This window comes from Lipotes vexillifer, unplaced genomic scaffold, assembly GCF_000442215.2.
Source record: "Lipotes vexillifer unplaced genomic scaffold, Lipotes_vexillifer_v1.1 scaffold263, whole genome shotgun sequence".
Classification (NCBI taxonomy): domain Eukaryota; kingdom Metazoa; phylum Chordata; class Mammalia; order Artiodactyla; family Lipotidae; genus Lipotes; species Lipotes vexillifer.
In genome coordinates this window covers 3632983-3649181 of record NW_006796752.1, presented here as the reverse complement: position 1 = coordinate 3649181, position 16199 = coordinate 3632983, and the positions used below count along the sequence as shown (strand labels likewise).

At 46.3% G+C, this 16199-nt stretch overlaps 1 non-coding gene and 1 pseudogene across 1 annotated transcript; both read left to right on the top strand.

Moving 5' to 3' along the window:
- Positions 1–648: 648 nt before the first annotated feature.
- On the top strand, positions 649–1510 carry LOC103090548 (transmembrane epididymal protein 1 pseudogene; annotated as a pseudogene).
- A 13810-nt stretch (positions 1511–15320) lies between these two features.
- Positions 15321–15393, top strand: TRNAG-CCC (transfer RNA glycine (anticodon CCC)). Its single transcript has one exon. It is a non-coding gene; the product is annotated as a tRNA-Gly (tRNA).
- Positions 15394–16199: the final 806 nt, after the last annotated feature.

Sequence of the window (16199 nt, the reverse complement as noted above, 5' to 3'; positions counted from 1 at the left end):
TAGTTGCTTTACAATGTTGTGTGAGTTTCTGCTGTACAATGAAGTGAATCAGCTATATGTATACATATATCCCCTCTTTTTTGGATTTCCTTCCCATTTAGGTCACCACAGAGCATAGAGTAGAGTTCCCTGTGCTATACAGTAGGTTCTCATTAGTTGTCTATTTTATACACTGTATTGTGTATATGTCAATCCCAATCTCCCAATGTTGATGGAGTTAAATGAGAAAATATTATGTAACATGCCGGCACCAAGAAGACCGTCAGTGGAAGAGAAGTCTCTTTCCTGGAGCACCTAACTTCCCTCCCCTCTCCTAGTGGAGGGGTGGGGCAGAGACTGTGAGAGAAAGGGCAAACCAGTGCCTACAGTGAGGGGCAGAGGTTGAAATCCCAGGTCTAGCATCTAAGTAAGGAACAGAGTGTGGTGCAACGCACGCCCGCCCACCATCACGCCTCCGAAAGAGGTCCCACCCAGGAGTGACTCAGATGCTTTGGACACCTTTCCCTGTGTGGGAAGCATGGGTGGGGCTGGATCGGGCAGATCTCCCCGCTGTTCAAAAGCAGCCACTCTTGCTTGTGAGGGGTGCCTGCGAGGTTGCTGCTCATCTCCCGCTGTCCCCCTGGTGGCCCTGACATACACACTGAGACCATGGGAACCCTCGGGGGACACCTGGGAGCAGGGATCTTCTTCTTGCTCTCACTCTGCTACTCGGTGCTGGTGTCCTTGGCCCTGCTACGGGGACAGAGGCTCCTCAAGGCCCCTCTGACCCCAAGGGAGAAGTGAGGGCACAGGTGGTGGCAGCTGGTCCCTGTGGAAGGAGTGGGGAAGGTGGCTTTCTCCCTGATTCTCATCTTCCCCGAGTTCTTCTACCCGCCAGGAACAAAGCGGCTGATGACGGTGGACTGGGAGGCCCCTCGGTGACCGTTCACGTTCAAGGACGAGTGGCGGCACTTCACCACGTACGGGTCCTTCCTCCTCAGTGGCGTGGTGGACATCGCGAGCCAGGCGTGCCAGGCACGTGAAGCTGGAGCAGAGGCTCTGGCCTTCCGTGCGCTGGTGCTGCTGGTGGTGACCCACGCCGAGCACGAGGGCACCTTGGAGACCCGCGTGCACACGCTGTTCACAGTGCCTGCCTTCCTGGTCTGCCTGGCGCTCGCCATCGAGATCTGGGTCCCCAGCCAGCCCCAGCTCTGGGTGCTCAAGACTTGGATGGGGCTGGTGCTCAGCAGCTGGCTGACGCAGCTAAGCATCCTGATGTACACGCCGCCCTCTGGGCAGCCCTGGAGAGGGGAAAACCCCACGGACCTCACCTTCCTCACCATCTTCTCACCTGGCCTTAGGGGCTGCCTTGCTGGCCGCCATCTACGGCCTCTGCAGCCTCTGGCATGATCGCTTCTCCCCCTGGAGAAAGGTCCCAGGTGCCAGGTACCACGTGTGACCCATAGGCGAGGGCAGTGAAGAGCTTGAGAAGCTCTGGGCAGGGGCCCAAATACGAGATGGGGGTGTCTAGGTATAGAATCTGTCCCTGTGCTGCACCCTTTGTAATGAGAGTTTTGAGGCTGCCCACTGTGTGCCTAGTGCAGAAATGTCCTGGGATCTGCAATGTGGCTTTCCATCACAGGGGTCCCCTTCCTTGCTCCTAAATGAACCTTCCAGTTCCTAGGATTCCTGCTATCTATCTCTGTTCTCTCCAGGCCTGTCTCTTTCCTGTCTTGCTATTCAGTATGGTTCCTAACCATGGACTTACATGAAGTGAGAGCAGGAGTAGTGTTTTTCTTTGACAGCTTTTGGGATCCAAGAGGAAGAAATGAAATGAGGGAACAGAGAGAGATGGAGGGTCTCTGGGGACTCGGCAGGGCTCTGCGTGTCTGAGGCGGGGCTGGCTTAGCGTGTGCATGTGTGCACCGGCAGCGGCTGAAGTGGTGAAATGTGCGCAAGGGAAGGGGCTCTGTTTTCACATCGTGGTGAGGACTTCTGTTTTCTTCATTTCTCTCTGTTTTTTATTCACACTAAGTGTAACAGGAAGAAGAGCTGGTTTTGTTGTTGCTGTTTTTTCTAATCTAAACTGGACGAGGCTATTTCTGCCTCAGGGAGTAAGGGATGAGGGGAAAGGGGGTGGCGATCAGTTTAGCAGGGCTCAAGTCTGGGGGGGGGAGAAAGGAGGCAAGGGAGGAATTCCCAAAGGCGGGTGTAAGAAACGAGGATTATATTTGTATAATTTTAAGTTGTTTGGGTTCTGCTGTGACATAAAACAACTCCACTGCTTATGCAGAGTCTTTCAGTAAAGTCTTATGATACACGTACATGTGTCTTGTGTGAGTGATTCTGGGGCAAGATCAAAGAAAGGGCCCAGATTTCAGGTGGTGGGAGCAGAAGGGCAAGAACCGCCATGAAACATGGGGCACAGATGACCTCAGTGGTTCTGAAGATGCAGGGACTTGGAGCCAAGAGGGAAACTGCAGCCCTTGGAACCTGCAGAACTTTCCAGCCAGTCACTGAGTTCCTCCCAGAATGAGGAGAGGAGGTGCTAACAAATTCACATCCTCAGTGAAATGTATGAAAGCAAACTATATAAAAATACTTATCCCTGGGTACAATTAGGAAACGGCTTCTGAAAGCATGTGTCTGCTTATGTGAGATGATAAACGCAGCATTTGGAAGTCTGAAGAGGTAGGAAGACGGGAGGAGATGCTGGCCATAGATGTGGACAAAGGACCACAGAGAAAAGTGCCCACACATGAAGCAGTGGCAATTCTGCCATGGCACACGCAGTCAGAGATGATGTCCTCACAGACAGAAAATCTCTATGAAGCACAGAGAGGGATTTGCATTTGCAGATGGAGGGCAAGATGGGCTACACATTGTACTCTGAAATATGCCTGGATACTCCCTAAAGAAGCAGGGTGCAAGAGTGTGGAAACAGGCCCTGGAAACAGTAGGACAGGCGTTAAAGCAAAGAAGGGGAGCAAGGGAAAGGATGGAAGTGGGACAAGGGTCTGGCAAGTCACATGGGCTGGGCTTGCAGAGGAGCGACATTCTGGGTCTAAGGAAGAGACATGTCTTCCTCCAGCAGCTGGAACCAGGCCAGCCTCAGCTTTCCTCCCCAGCAAAGCAGGAACCAACCTAAGGAAAGATCAGCACCCTTCTTTCTGTCCCCACCCTAAAAAGCCCAGAAACAGAGCCAGCTTTACCGGCGGCTTGTGCGCCCCCAGCAGTGAAAGCACCGAGTCCTAACCACTGGACTGCCAGGGAATTCCCAGGGCCCCTCACTTTATATCTTCCGTCCAAAGCCCTGGGAGAGGCCATAGCAAGGGGTCCATATGATCGCTTATCACTGAAAAATAGCAAAAGTTAGATATTTCTGTATTCTTTTTTTCTCCATAAAATCTGGCTGCACCCTCTCCCTGAAGACTTAACACAGATTTACTTTCAGGATGCCTTATGATAAACACCTGTCTTTCCCTGTTAGTAGACCATCCTTTATTCAAGGATAATGGTAAGACTCTTACTTCTTCAGCTTGGAAACCAGAAGCTTAAAATGCTAATGACATCACACACTGGCTGAGAACCACCTGCTAAAGTAGAATCCCTCAGTCAACAAATGTAAATAAGTCTTATCAGATGCTGGGCCTGACTTAAAGAGGAGTAATTGGAGGTGCAGAAAACTGATGGCTAGGAGAGAGATGGGAAGTAATTTACAGAGGTGGGTCCTGTTTCTCTTCATTTGTGCTGTGTGTGGGAATTCTTGTCCTGCACATCTGGCCCTCGCCCAGTGAATCAGTCATGGCTCTCTAGGGAATCAGAACCAATAGGATGTGGATAGACAGACAGAGAATTTAAGGAATGGACTCATGAGATCGTGAGGACTGGCAAGTCCAAAATCTTCAGGGCACACCAGCAGGCTGGAGACCCAGGGGAGAGTTGATGTTGCCATCTTGAGTCTGAAGGCAGTCTGGAGGCAGAATTCCTTCTTCCTCAGGACACCGTAGACTTTTCTTTTAAGACTTTTCTTTTAAGACTTTCAACTGATTGCATGAGGCCCACCCACTCTATGGAGAGTAATCTGCATATTCAAAGTATACTAATTTAAATGTTAATCACATTTGTTAAAAATACCTTCACAGGGGGCTTCCCTGGTGGTGCAGTGGTTGGGAGTCCGCCTGCCGATGAAGGGGGCACAGGTTCGTGCCCCGGTCTGGGAAGATCCCACATGCCACAGAGCGGCTGGGCCCGTGAGCCATGGCCACTGAGCTTGCGCATCCGGAGCCTGTGCTCCCCAACGGGAGAGGCCACAACAGTGAGAGACCCGAGTACCGCAAAAAACAAAACAAAACAAAACAAAAACCTTCACAGGGATTTCCCTAGTGGTCCAGTAGGTAAGACTCCACGCTGCCAATGCAGGGGGCCCCGGTTCGATCCCTGGTCTGGGAACTAGATCCCACATGCCACAACTCAAAAAAAAAAGATCCCGCATGCCGCAAGGAAGATCCCTCATGCAACAACTAAGACTCAGCACAGCGGGCTTCCCTGGTGGCTCAGCGGTTAAGAATCCACCTGCCAATGCAGGGGACACGGGTTTGACCCCTGGTCCGGGAAGATCCCACATGCCGTGGAGCAACTAAGCCCATGCGCCACAACTACTGAGCCCACGTGCCACAACTACTGAAGCCCGTGAACCTAGAGCCCATGCTCTGCAACAAGAGAAGCCACCACAATGAGAAGCCTGCGCACCACAACGAAGAGTAGCCCCAACTTGCCGCAACTAGAGAAAGCCTGCACGCAGCAATGAACACCCAACGCAGCCAAAGATAAAATAAATAAATAAATTTATTTAAAAAAAAAAAAAAAGACTCAGCACAGCCAAATAAATAAATAAATAAATAAATATTTTTTTAAAAAATACCTTCACAGCAACATCTAGACTGGTGTTTGACCAAACAACTGAGTACTGTGGCCCAGCCAAGTTAATTAACCATCATATATGGCATAATGGAACATGGCCACTCAAACATGATTTATGTCAACTGTGTTGTCATGATTGTTGGACACCTTCCAAAAGAAAAACAGTAACTTCATTTTAAATGAAGTCCATCATTATTGGTTCTGACTGCAGTGTGACTACAACTATATAATGTTCTATGGACTTTATCCCTTCCCTGTATCCTCCAGAAGGAGAATGATAGAGTGATGGGTGTGCAGGTAGGTGACACTTGTTTTTAAATTAAAAAAATAATGCTTAGAGGCTTTTTTTTCTTTTTCATGTTACGTATTTTAGACATCTTAGAAAACAACAAAAAGTAGTTTAAAGTATTTTGAAATCTACCATAATGTTCTTACCCAGAATTAATTACTGCCTGGCAGGGCTAAAAGGGTAGAATGTATTTCAACCACACTAAGAGGTTGGATGGTAGGGTTTACATATCAGAGAAGAGGCCTTCCCTGCTGAAGATGACTGATGTGCCTGATGACCAAGGTGTGGCTGACCGAAAAGTGTTGCAGGTGAAGGTCACTGAAGATAAGGAAATCCAGAACTGGGAGCCTAGTGCTGTGGGAAGGAACTGAGTAAGGATACTGACATGCTTGGAAGATGGCAACCTTGGGCTGGAGAAGAGCTCAGAGCCCAGTCTTCGGCGAGTTTGGAGGAGGGGGAGGTGGTAAGGTATCAAGGATGGCCAGAAGAAAGAAAAGGTGACTAACATCAGCTTCAAAGGAGGAAGTGATCAGGGTTAAGCAGACATGGTAATACCTACCCCACAGAGGTACTGTGAGAAATAAATAAGGTTCTGCATAAACAACCCTTAATACACAGTATGGTGTACAGTAGATGCTCAATACGTATTAGCTTGAGATTCTGAATATACATATGTGCAATGACCAGACCATATATAAAAATAGAACTCTGACCCACAGTCTGCAGCAACCAGCCCAGGAAGCCAGCCTGCTATCTATAAATCAGACTTGTAGAAAGTCAGCTATCACACACTACTAACCAGTCCAGGTAGCCAAATAACAACCCCTATAACAACTGACCCAAAATGGGAAGGACCTGATTAATAACTAACAGCTTCCCTAACTTTTGCCCTGCTTCCAACTTAGGGCCAACCAAAGAAAGCCAAATATGCATCCCTAAACAATCACATGATACCCCACTTCTAGTTAGCCAGCCTGCAGCTTCCCTATGCCAACAGCCTCCAATCAAGGCATAACTGATGCCTTCTCTTTTTTTCTCCACTATGAAGCGTTCCCATTCCTCTGCCTGTCTTTGAGTCTTTGCCAAAAAGCAAATAAAGGTGGCTAACTCCCTTGCTATAGCAAGCCCTGAATATAAAGCCTTTTCTTGTTCTCCTTTGATTGGTTTTCATCTATTTTCACATGTTTAATTCTTTCATTTATTCATTCAAGCAGTTATTCAATATTTATTGAGCATATATTGATACTATATGCCAGACCCCATGCTGGGACATGAGAATAATGACGTGACCCAGATGCACAGGTCCCTGCCTTCAAGCTCATTATGGCTGTGGGAGAAGAAAGGCAAAAAACAGCAAGGTAAGTACAGTCTGAAAGGGACTGTGATGAGGGGCAGCTAATCCAGACTTGTGAATCAGGGAAAGCTTCCTAGAAAAGTGATGTCACCACAGGGACCTGAAGGATGAATATGGCCAAGGGAAGAGCTGTAAGGGGGGAAACAGTCAGGAAAAAGGGAAAGGGCCATAGGAAAAGTCCCCAGGTCATCGCATAAACACCGAAGGAAGTGAATGAAAGTGGGATGACTGGACCTCCGTGTTTGAGCTTGGAGTGGTGAACCATGAAGGTGGAAAGGCAGACAAGGGTCAGAATCCTTCTAGGCCACATGAAGGCATTTGGCATTTATCCTAAAGCTGACAGTAATGATCAGATTTCCATTTTGGAAACATTACTCAGGCTCCATGTGGAGTGAGGCCTGGAGGGCAAACCTGGAAGCAGGGAGACCAGTTAGGAGACTAACAGGTGATGGTGGCTGGATGAGAAGAAAAGTGCAAGGACTGGGAAGCTGATTTAGAGGTTCCCACTCAGGACATCACGGCTGGAGGTCAGTAGGGTCGCGGGGTTGGGGAGGGTGGGACAAGCCAAAGCTTGTACAGCTGAGGAAGAAAGTAAACGCAGTCACTGAGAAAATGAAATCCACACTGGGGGCTGGAGAAGAAGAGATGAATTCTGGATGGAGACATGAAGTTTAAGGTGTTGTTCTGGAAGCAGGTGGATGAACTTGTCTGGAGCTCAAGAGAAAGGGGTGGGTAGAGAGGGCAATCTGAAAGTCATAAATGGTCATTAAAGCCATTTATGGGGATGGGTGAGATTGCTGAGGGATAGGGTATGGGGAAGAGGGCTTGGAACGGGACTCTGGGAGGCACCACACCTAACTGGAAAAAAGAAGGCAGGCACTCATGAAAGAGTAGCCAGGGAGATGCGAGGAAAACCAGGACCTTGCTGTAACATAGATACTAAATATTGATATTGTTTTAATAAAGGGAGTAGCAAACAAAGCCTTGTTTCTTACTCCCAGTTCCTCCTTCCCCTTCCAGAGAAGGATGGTCCCCAGGACACTGGGAGGGAACTTACTCTACGAGTTACTAGTGGAACTGGTCATGCATTGCCCCATAGTGCTGTCCAAGCTGCATCAACAAAGTGCTAGCGTTGGTACACATCATTAAGTAAAACTGGATGATGAAATAATGGGAAGAAATGCACATGCTTAGGACAAGGACATCCCCCTGAGGCAGGAGATAGATAGCCCCCTTCCCCCACCCTCCCCACCCAGGGTAAACAGCTGGAGTTCGTTCCCTGTGGACCCATATGAATAGGAAAATAGCAGGACAATTGAGAGAGGAGGCTGGGCCCTGCCCAGATAAGAGATAAGAGACCACATATTTCTCATTCTCAAAGTCAAGGAGACCTTCCCTACTAGAAAGCTCCTTGGAGGTCAAAAGGGAAGTGATGCTAAGCTACCCATAAGCCTCTTCTCTGGAATCCATCTTAGCTGAGAGATGCGAGAGCACACATGGGAGGATCCTGAGATATACCAAATACAGACTCAGAACCAGGCAATTTAAAATGATTGGCCAAAGGAAACCTGGAAGAAATGCCCCATATAAGTGATTTAAACTACCATGAGGGCATGACTCTTTCTCTGAGTCCGCCTGTGTGTCTATCCACCCTTACTGTACTTTTTCCTCCTAATAAACACTTTGTTTCACTACTCTCCGTCTTTGTGGGAATTCTTTTCTGCAAAGCTGAAGGGCCATGGCCTTGTCACTGACCACTGGTCTAGTGGGTAGGATTCAGCTCTCTCACTGCCGTGACCCAAACTCAATCTCTGGCCAGGAACCGAAACCCTGCTTCAAGCCACCGCAGGCCAAGGCCACCTGAGATCAACCCTACAACACGCCCAGCTGAGGATTTTACTAGTATCTTGGTTAGGTGGGACTGGAAGTTAATTACAGGACCACAGTGGGCATTATTCCAGTTTGATGGTTGAACAGTATACAGTTAACTATTTAGTTCATTAGCCTGGGTTACTGAGTGCTTACCATCATATTTCCTCTCTCTTCAATAGCCTGTGGGTACAAAAGGGACCACAGGAAGGATAATGGTTGTTTCAAGTCCCCCAACCTCTTAAGCCCCCTCTGAGGTACCCCTCCCCGTCCCCACAAGCCTCTCTCTCTCTCCCCGCCTCCCCTTTCCCTCTCCCTCTCTCTTCTCTCCCCTCACCCACAAGCTCTGGGCCTTCCAGTTTCCAGGAGAGTCCAGAGATTACCCTTCCGCCCTCTTCACTGCCAATGGTGTCCCTGGTAACGAGGCCGCTTTCCTCTCTAATTCGCGATTCTTTAAAGACTGCAGAGCGGCCCTCCTCCCCCAGCCAGGAAAAAACGTCCTTCTCCCAGCGCTGTGCGCCCACCCTCGGCGGCCCTCCGCCCTCCTGAAAACAGTTCCTTAACTTCCCCTGGCAACCCCACTCTCCAGGGACACAGTCCCCAAGGACCAATCTCTGCGTGGGAGCATCCTCACTGCCTAGCGCATCAACCTGTCCTGGTGTCCTGGGACAGAATCTAGGAGCGTGGGGACTGGCAGACAGAGTTGGGAGAGACACTTAACTTCTTTTGTACTTCTGATTGTTTTATCATGTACAAAAGAAAGAATACGGGTAATACACTCGATTTTTTTTTTTTCAACGAAATCAAAATTAAAACTGTACTAAGGGCACAGACCTATCTAGTAAACCGTGAGGAACGCACGGAGCCCAGTTCTGCCAGGCTGCCCCCGGCTGTGCCTGATGTGCTCCACGGCCACCCTCTTGTTAAAGGGGTTCCAGCCTGAGAATGGCCGGGGTGCCAGGGCCCCTCACCCCTGCGCAGTTCCTCTCCACTCCTAGGAAGTGGGGCGGAGGTCAGGAACTCAGCCCGGAGCCCACCTCTGCGCAGGCGAGGGGCTGCGGGGACGCTGCGGCGCGTGGCGCGACTGCCCGCCCCAGCGGGCGCCCAAGGGAGGAGGGCGCCTCCCACCAAGCCGCACTTTCTTTTCCTGCCTCAGCCTGGAGGTCCGGCCTCGCAGCTCGCCCGGAAGAGTGTCCAGCCGGGGTGGTGTACCCGCCCCTCCTGGGTCGTTTGTATCCTCAGCGCCTGGCACCACACCAGATTCGGGAGGCAGAGGCTGCGCGGGGGAGGAAGCTTCGCGTTCTGCGTGGGTGCCCAAAGCTAGGCCCCAGCACTGCTGTGCCTTCTTATGCCACGCCCGCCCGGGCGAGGGCAGACCGGCCCCAGGTACCCAGAGGTTACACGCCTAATCTGGGGAAATGAGGAGGGAGATGGATGAGTCACTGATGGATGGACTGATTCTTACATCTTTTCTGCGTGCAGTATTTCCCCAGCTCCTTCTAAGCACTCGGGAGGAATCGGCGAACAAAACAAAGCTCCCCGGCGCTCTCATATCTAGAGTGGGAGGTGGCAGTGACCTGATTAGTTCATATATTGATGTTTAGCCCTAAGTGTCTACGTCACCTCCTCCTACACCCTATTAAAAGCAAACTTTCCTTGACAAATTGCTCTCCATTGTGCACCAAGGGAGCCAGCAAGTGGCAAAAGCATGCTGATTGGGGGAGGGTGTGGGCAGGAAGAGGTATGAGGCTGGGAAACACAATACCTACGCTAAGCAGAGACATTTTTTTCATTCGTAAAACATCATTTATCATCATCATTGGGGCTTCTCAAAATTTCCTAAGTGCCCCCAACCTCTTTTTTAGTGGCTAATATTTGAAAAGAAAGAAAGGATGGCAGTTTCATTCCGCAAGGTCATAAAAACACTTCTATTCACTCGTTATTTAACAGTTTCTGGCAAGATGGTTGAGAGGCCAGATGTGGTGACAGTTCATCAGAAGAAAAAGCACAAGTTTGAAAGGCAAATGATAGGGATACATGAATGTCCTCAATGGGAATAACAAGGTTTAATGACTAGACAACTGTGCCCCAAATGTCCGATTAACAGGAAGCATGGAGCAATGACACAGGGATAAAAAACCAGAGCACTGCCAGATGAGAGGAACTCCAAACAGGCCCTTCCCAGGCATGTTTCTTTTCTTCCTTCCTTCCTTCCTTTCTTTCTTCCTCTTGTGATGAAAACTTTTAAGATCCACCCTCTTAGCAACTTTCAAATATACAATACAGTATTATTAACAGTACCCCCATGCTGTACATTACATCCCTATGACTTATTTATTTGATAGCTGGGAGTTTATATTTTTTAACCGTCTCCTCTCATTTCACCCACCCCCTCTCTGGTGACCACCAATCTGTTCTCTCTATCCATGAGCTTGGATTTGTTTGTTTTTTGTTTGTTTTTAGATTCCACATGTAAGTGGGATCATACGGTACCTGTCTTTCTCTGTCTGACTTATTTCACTTAGCGTAATGCCCTCAAGGTCCATCCATGTTGTTGCAAATGGCAAGATTTCATTCTTTTTATGGCTAAATAATATTCCATTGTTCATATGTACACTGCATTTTCTTTGTCCATTCATCCATTGACAGACGCTTCCATATCTTGGCTATTTTAAATAATGTTACAATGAACATTGGGGTGCAGATGTCTTTTCTAATTAGTACTTCTGTTTCCTTTGGATAAATACCCGGAAGTGAATTGTTGAATCACATGGTAGTTCTATTTTTAATTTTTCAAGGAACCTCCGTATGGTTTTCCATAGTGGCTGCACCAATGTAGATTCCCACCAACAGTGCAAAAGTGTTCCCTTTTCTCCACATCCTCGCCAACACTTGTTATTTCTTGTCTTTTTGGTGACAGCCATTCTGACAGGTGTGAGGTGATATCTCTTTGTAGTTTTGATTTGCATTTCCCTGATGATTAGTGACGTTGGACACCTTTTCATTTACTTGTTGACCATCTGCGTGTCTTCTTTGGAAAAATGTCTATTCAGATCTTCTGCCCATTTTTAAATCAGATTGTTTATTTTTTTCACTATTGAGTTGTATGAGTTCTTTACATATTTTGGATATTAATACCTTATCAGATTTATGATTTGCAAGTATCTTTTCCTATTCGGTTGGTTGTCTTTAACCAGTCATTTTTCTTAAGCTGCAAATCAGAGTAGTTTGTGCCGTATTTAGTTTCAGGACTTTTTCTTTCTTTTTTTGTAATTTGACACTACCTGCCTATTTAAGTGACATCCTGTGTGAAACCTGCATTCACACACAGGATTTATATGCAGACAAAACAGCATACCATGATTTAGCTGTAGACTGAGTCAAGTTCAGAAAATTACTATCAATGATCCTACCAAACTCAATACCCTCTCTTTGTAACAAATACTTTGTAAAGGTCCTTTACTATCTTGAACTGAAATTCATAGATAATATAATCTGCCTACATACATGATTGCAAAGACTAGAGATAGATAGATGATATATAGATAGATGATGATATATAGATAGATGATATATAGATAGATGATATATAGATAGGTGATTGATATATAGATGATTGATATATAGATAGATGATATATAGATAGATGATATATAGATAGGTGATTGATATATAGATGATTGATATATAGATAGATGATATATAGATAGATGATATATAGATAGATGATATATAGATAGATGACACTGTAATATCTGTCAATGCCTCCCAGCCAGAGACCCTCAGGAACACACTTACAGTTGGATAAATTAAATCTATTGCTCTTTGCAAGGAGGGAGAATATGCACCACAGGGAAATGTGGTAGAAGGGACTTGGAGGATTTAGGTTTGTGTTAGGTGACTTTCAGGAGGATTCATGGAAGTGGTGCTTTGCTTTGGATTAGATGCTGCTGAGAAGTGGGAATCATTCTATAGTTGGGTCTTTTGATAAATGTGACCCAGAAGGAGGGTAGATTAGAGTAAGACTAAAGGTATCATTGTAAAGGAGCAGCAGACACCGGTACTAGCCAAGATAGGGAGATGTTTAGTCATTTCTCTGGTTTGGACCACGATCACATTCGTCTGTGTTCAGACATGATTAAAGAGTGTTCTTGTTTTTGTCTAGATCCATCAAGGTCTCAGAGTGGCTTCGTCTCATACTGGCGATCTGTGAAATTGTTGATGTGCAACAGGAGAACACAATGCTGAGCAGTGAGTGCCAGGCCAACTCCCAGGTGTCATGGATGGCTTTTCTCATTTTCATATCCTAAGTGAAATTAAAAGGAGAGATAAAAATGATCCATAATGGGCTTCCCTGGTGGCGCAGTGGTTAGGAGTCCGCCTGCCGATGCAGGGGACACGGGTTCGTGCCCTGGTCCGGGAAGATCCCACATGCCGCGGAGCGGCTGGGCCCGTGAGCCGTGGCCGCTGAGCCTGTGCATCCGGAGCCTGTGCTCCGCAACAGGAGAGGCCACAACAGTGAGAGGGCTGCGTACCGGGGAAAAAAAAAAAAAGATCCATAATGAAATAGTGTACATTTTGATATATAAATGCTCCAGCATAACTATATTAGAATACATAATAGAGTCAGATGACTGCACTCCCTTATATGAGTCAGTTTGGATTTAAAAGTAAGAATATTGGAAGTGTTTCCTTACAATAAATGCAGAAGAATGAAAGAGAGTGGTTCCAATTATCATCAGAATTTAAATTAGTGTTAAGATATATAATAACACACCAGGCTCATTTGTATATGATAGGAGAAGGAAGGAATAACCTTAATGGAAACAGGAATAACATGTTAAGCAAATTATAGGCTGTCAAGGAAGAAAACAGAGAGAACAATATTCTCATGACTTTAGCCTTACTGTGAGCAGTGAAGAAAAAAAAACCTTTTTGTATGACATGGAGGAAAAGAGTGATGAAATATCTCAGAGATCATAACTCCTGTCTTGGAATTTCAATACTCATTCAGTGCATGCATATTAGTATTTAAAAAGACCTTGAAGGGCTTCCCTGGTGGCGCAGTGGTTGAGAGTCCGCCTGACGATGCAGGGGACGTGGGTTCGTGCCCCGGTCCGGGAAGATCCCACATGCCGTGGAGCGGCTGGGCCCGTGAGCCATGGCCGCTGAGCCTGCGAGTCCAGAGCCTGTGCTCCGCAACGGGAGAGGCCACAACAGTGAGAGGCCCGCGTATCGCCAAGAAAACAAAACAAAACAAAAGACCTTGAAGATCATATACAATAAACCCAAAGATAATGCATATATTAATATAATGAGATTCTCTCCAGGCCCCTGACCAGCCCTTGTTGCCAAACCTGAGTCTCAAACTGAGGCAGATGAAAAGGGTAATAACACTTACCCTACAGGGTTGGTGCTATGATTAAAGATAATGTTTGGTAGCTCATACAGCTCAATAACAAAAAAACAAAACAACACAATCAAAAAATGGGCAGAAGACCTAAATAGACATTTCTCCAAAGAAGGCTTACAGATGGCCAATAAGCACATGAAAAGATGCTCAACGTCACTAATTATCAGAGAAATGCAAATCAAAACCACAACGAGATACCACCTCACACCAGTCAGAATGGCCATCATTTAAAAGTCTACAAATAATAAATGCTGGAGAGGGTGTGGAGAAAAGAGAACCCTCCTACACTGTTGGTGGAAGTGTAAATTGGTGCAGCCACTATGGAAAACAGTATGGAAGTTCCTCAAAAAACTAAAAATAGAGTTGCCATATGATCCAGCAATCCCACTCCTGGGCATACATCCAGACAAAGCTATAATTCGAAGAGATACGTGCACCCCAATGTTCATAGCAGCACTCTTTACAATAGCCAAGACTTGGAAGCAACCTAAGTGTCCATCGACAGATGAATGGATAAAGAAGATGTGGTGCATATAGACAATGGAATACTACTGATACTAAGTCATATAAATGGATGAAATAATGCCATTTGCAGCAACATGGATGGACCTAGAGATTATCAGATTAAGTGAAGTAATCAGAAAGAAAAAGACAAATACCATATGATATTGCTTATATATGGAATCTAAAATATGACACAAATGAACTATTCTATGAAACAGAAACAGATTCAGACATAGAAAACAGACTGCGGTTGCCAAGGAGGAGGGTAAGTGGGGAGGGATGGATTGGGAGTTTGGGACAAGTAGTTGCAAGCTATTATATATATGTATAACTGAACCACTTTGCTCTACACCAGAAACTAACAACATTGTAGGGAATTCCTTGGCAGTCCAATGGTTAGGACTCTGTGCTTTCACTGCCGATGGTATGGGTTCAACTAAGGTTTCACAAGCTGCAGCAGCGTGGCCTAAATAAATAATTAATTAATATTTTTTAAAATTGTGAATCAACCATGCTTCAATAAAATAATTTTTTTTTAAAAAAAAATAATGTTTGGAACATGTATAGTTCATGGTGCTCTAAAGATAGCCATTGTCATCACTTTAATCTTTGGGCCCGGTGCGCATGCATACGCGCGCGTGCGCACACACACACACACACACACACACACACAAAGATGGAGAGATAGGATGTATGCTTGCTTGAGTCTCCATGATTACATGGAAGGTGCTTGATTGAGTGTGTGTGGTCGAGTTTGCAGGAAAATCCCAGGCGACACTGTTGCAGGCTTTTGACAGTGCAGGCCAGGTATGGGGGGATTACAGGAGATAGAGAGGACAGGTTGAACATAACTGAGTTGGAACTTGCTCAGTTGGGTATGTGGATACTTGTGTACAACATGCTTCAATATATTTACCTCTGTGCCTTTTTTTGATAGTACAGACCTCTGGGAAAATAGTTTTTATTAACATCGCAAGAATGCAGGGATTTCCCTGGTGGTCCAGTGGGTAAGACTCTGCACTCCCAATGCAGGGGGCCCAGGTTCAATACCTGGTCGGGGAACTAGATCCCGCATGCATGCCACAACTAAGAGTCCGCATGCCACAACTAGGAGTGTGCATGCTGCAACTGAGACCCGGCACGGCCAAAATAAACAAATAATTTTTTCTTTTAATTGCAAAAACTGCAGCCCTACATTTTACATGCTTGACTTTTGGACCCCATTTTCTTCACTGTGGCCTGGGGTTCTGTCGCTTCATCGGGTGGTGGAGAATAGAAGCTGAATTGGAAGAGTAGACAAGAGGTCTTAGAGAAGTTACCATTGGGACTGTATCAGAGTAACAGTGAAAATCCTGAAAAACGGCAAGGAATCCAAAATAAATAAAAGAAAACAGAATTTTCTTTGCATTGTGCTGAACATCTGTTGCTAATTTTTTTAAATCTTTTTTTAAACATCTTTATTGGAGTATAATTGCTTTACAATGGTGTGTTAGTTTCTGCTTTATAACAAAGTGAATCAGTTATACATATACATATGTCCCCATATCTCTTCCCTCTTGCGTCTCCCTCCCTCCCACCCTCCCTATCCCACCCCTCTAGGCGGTCACAAAGCACCAAGCTGATCTCCCTGTGCTATGCGGCTGCTTCCCACTAGCTAGCTATTTTACGTTTGGTAGTGTATATATGTCCATGCCACTCTCTCACTTTGTCCCAGCTTACCCTTCCCCCTCCCCATATCCTCAAGTCCGTTCTCCAGTAGGTCTGTGTCTTTATTCCTGTCTTACCCCTAGGTTCTTCATGACATTTTTTTTTTTTTAGATTCCATATATATGTGTTAGCATACAGTATTTGTCTTTCTCTTTCTGACT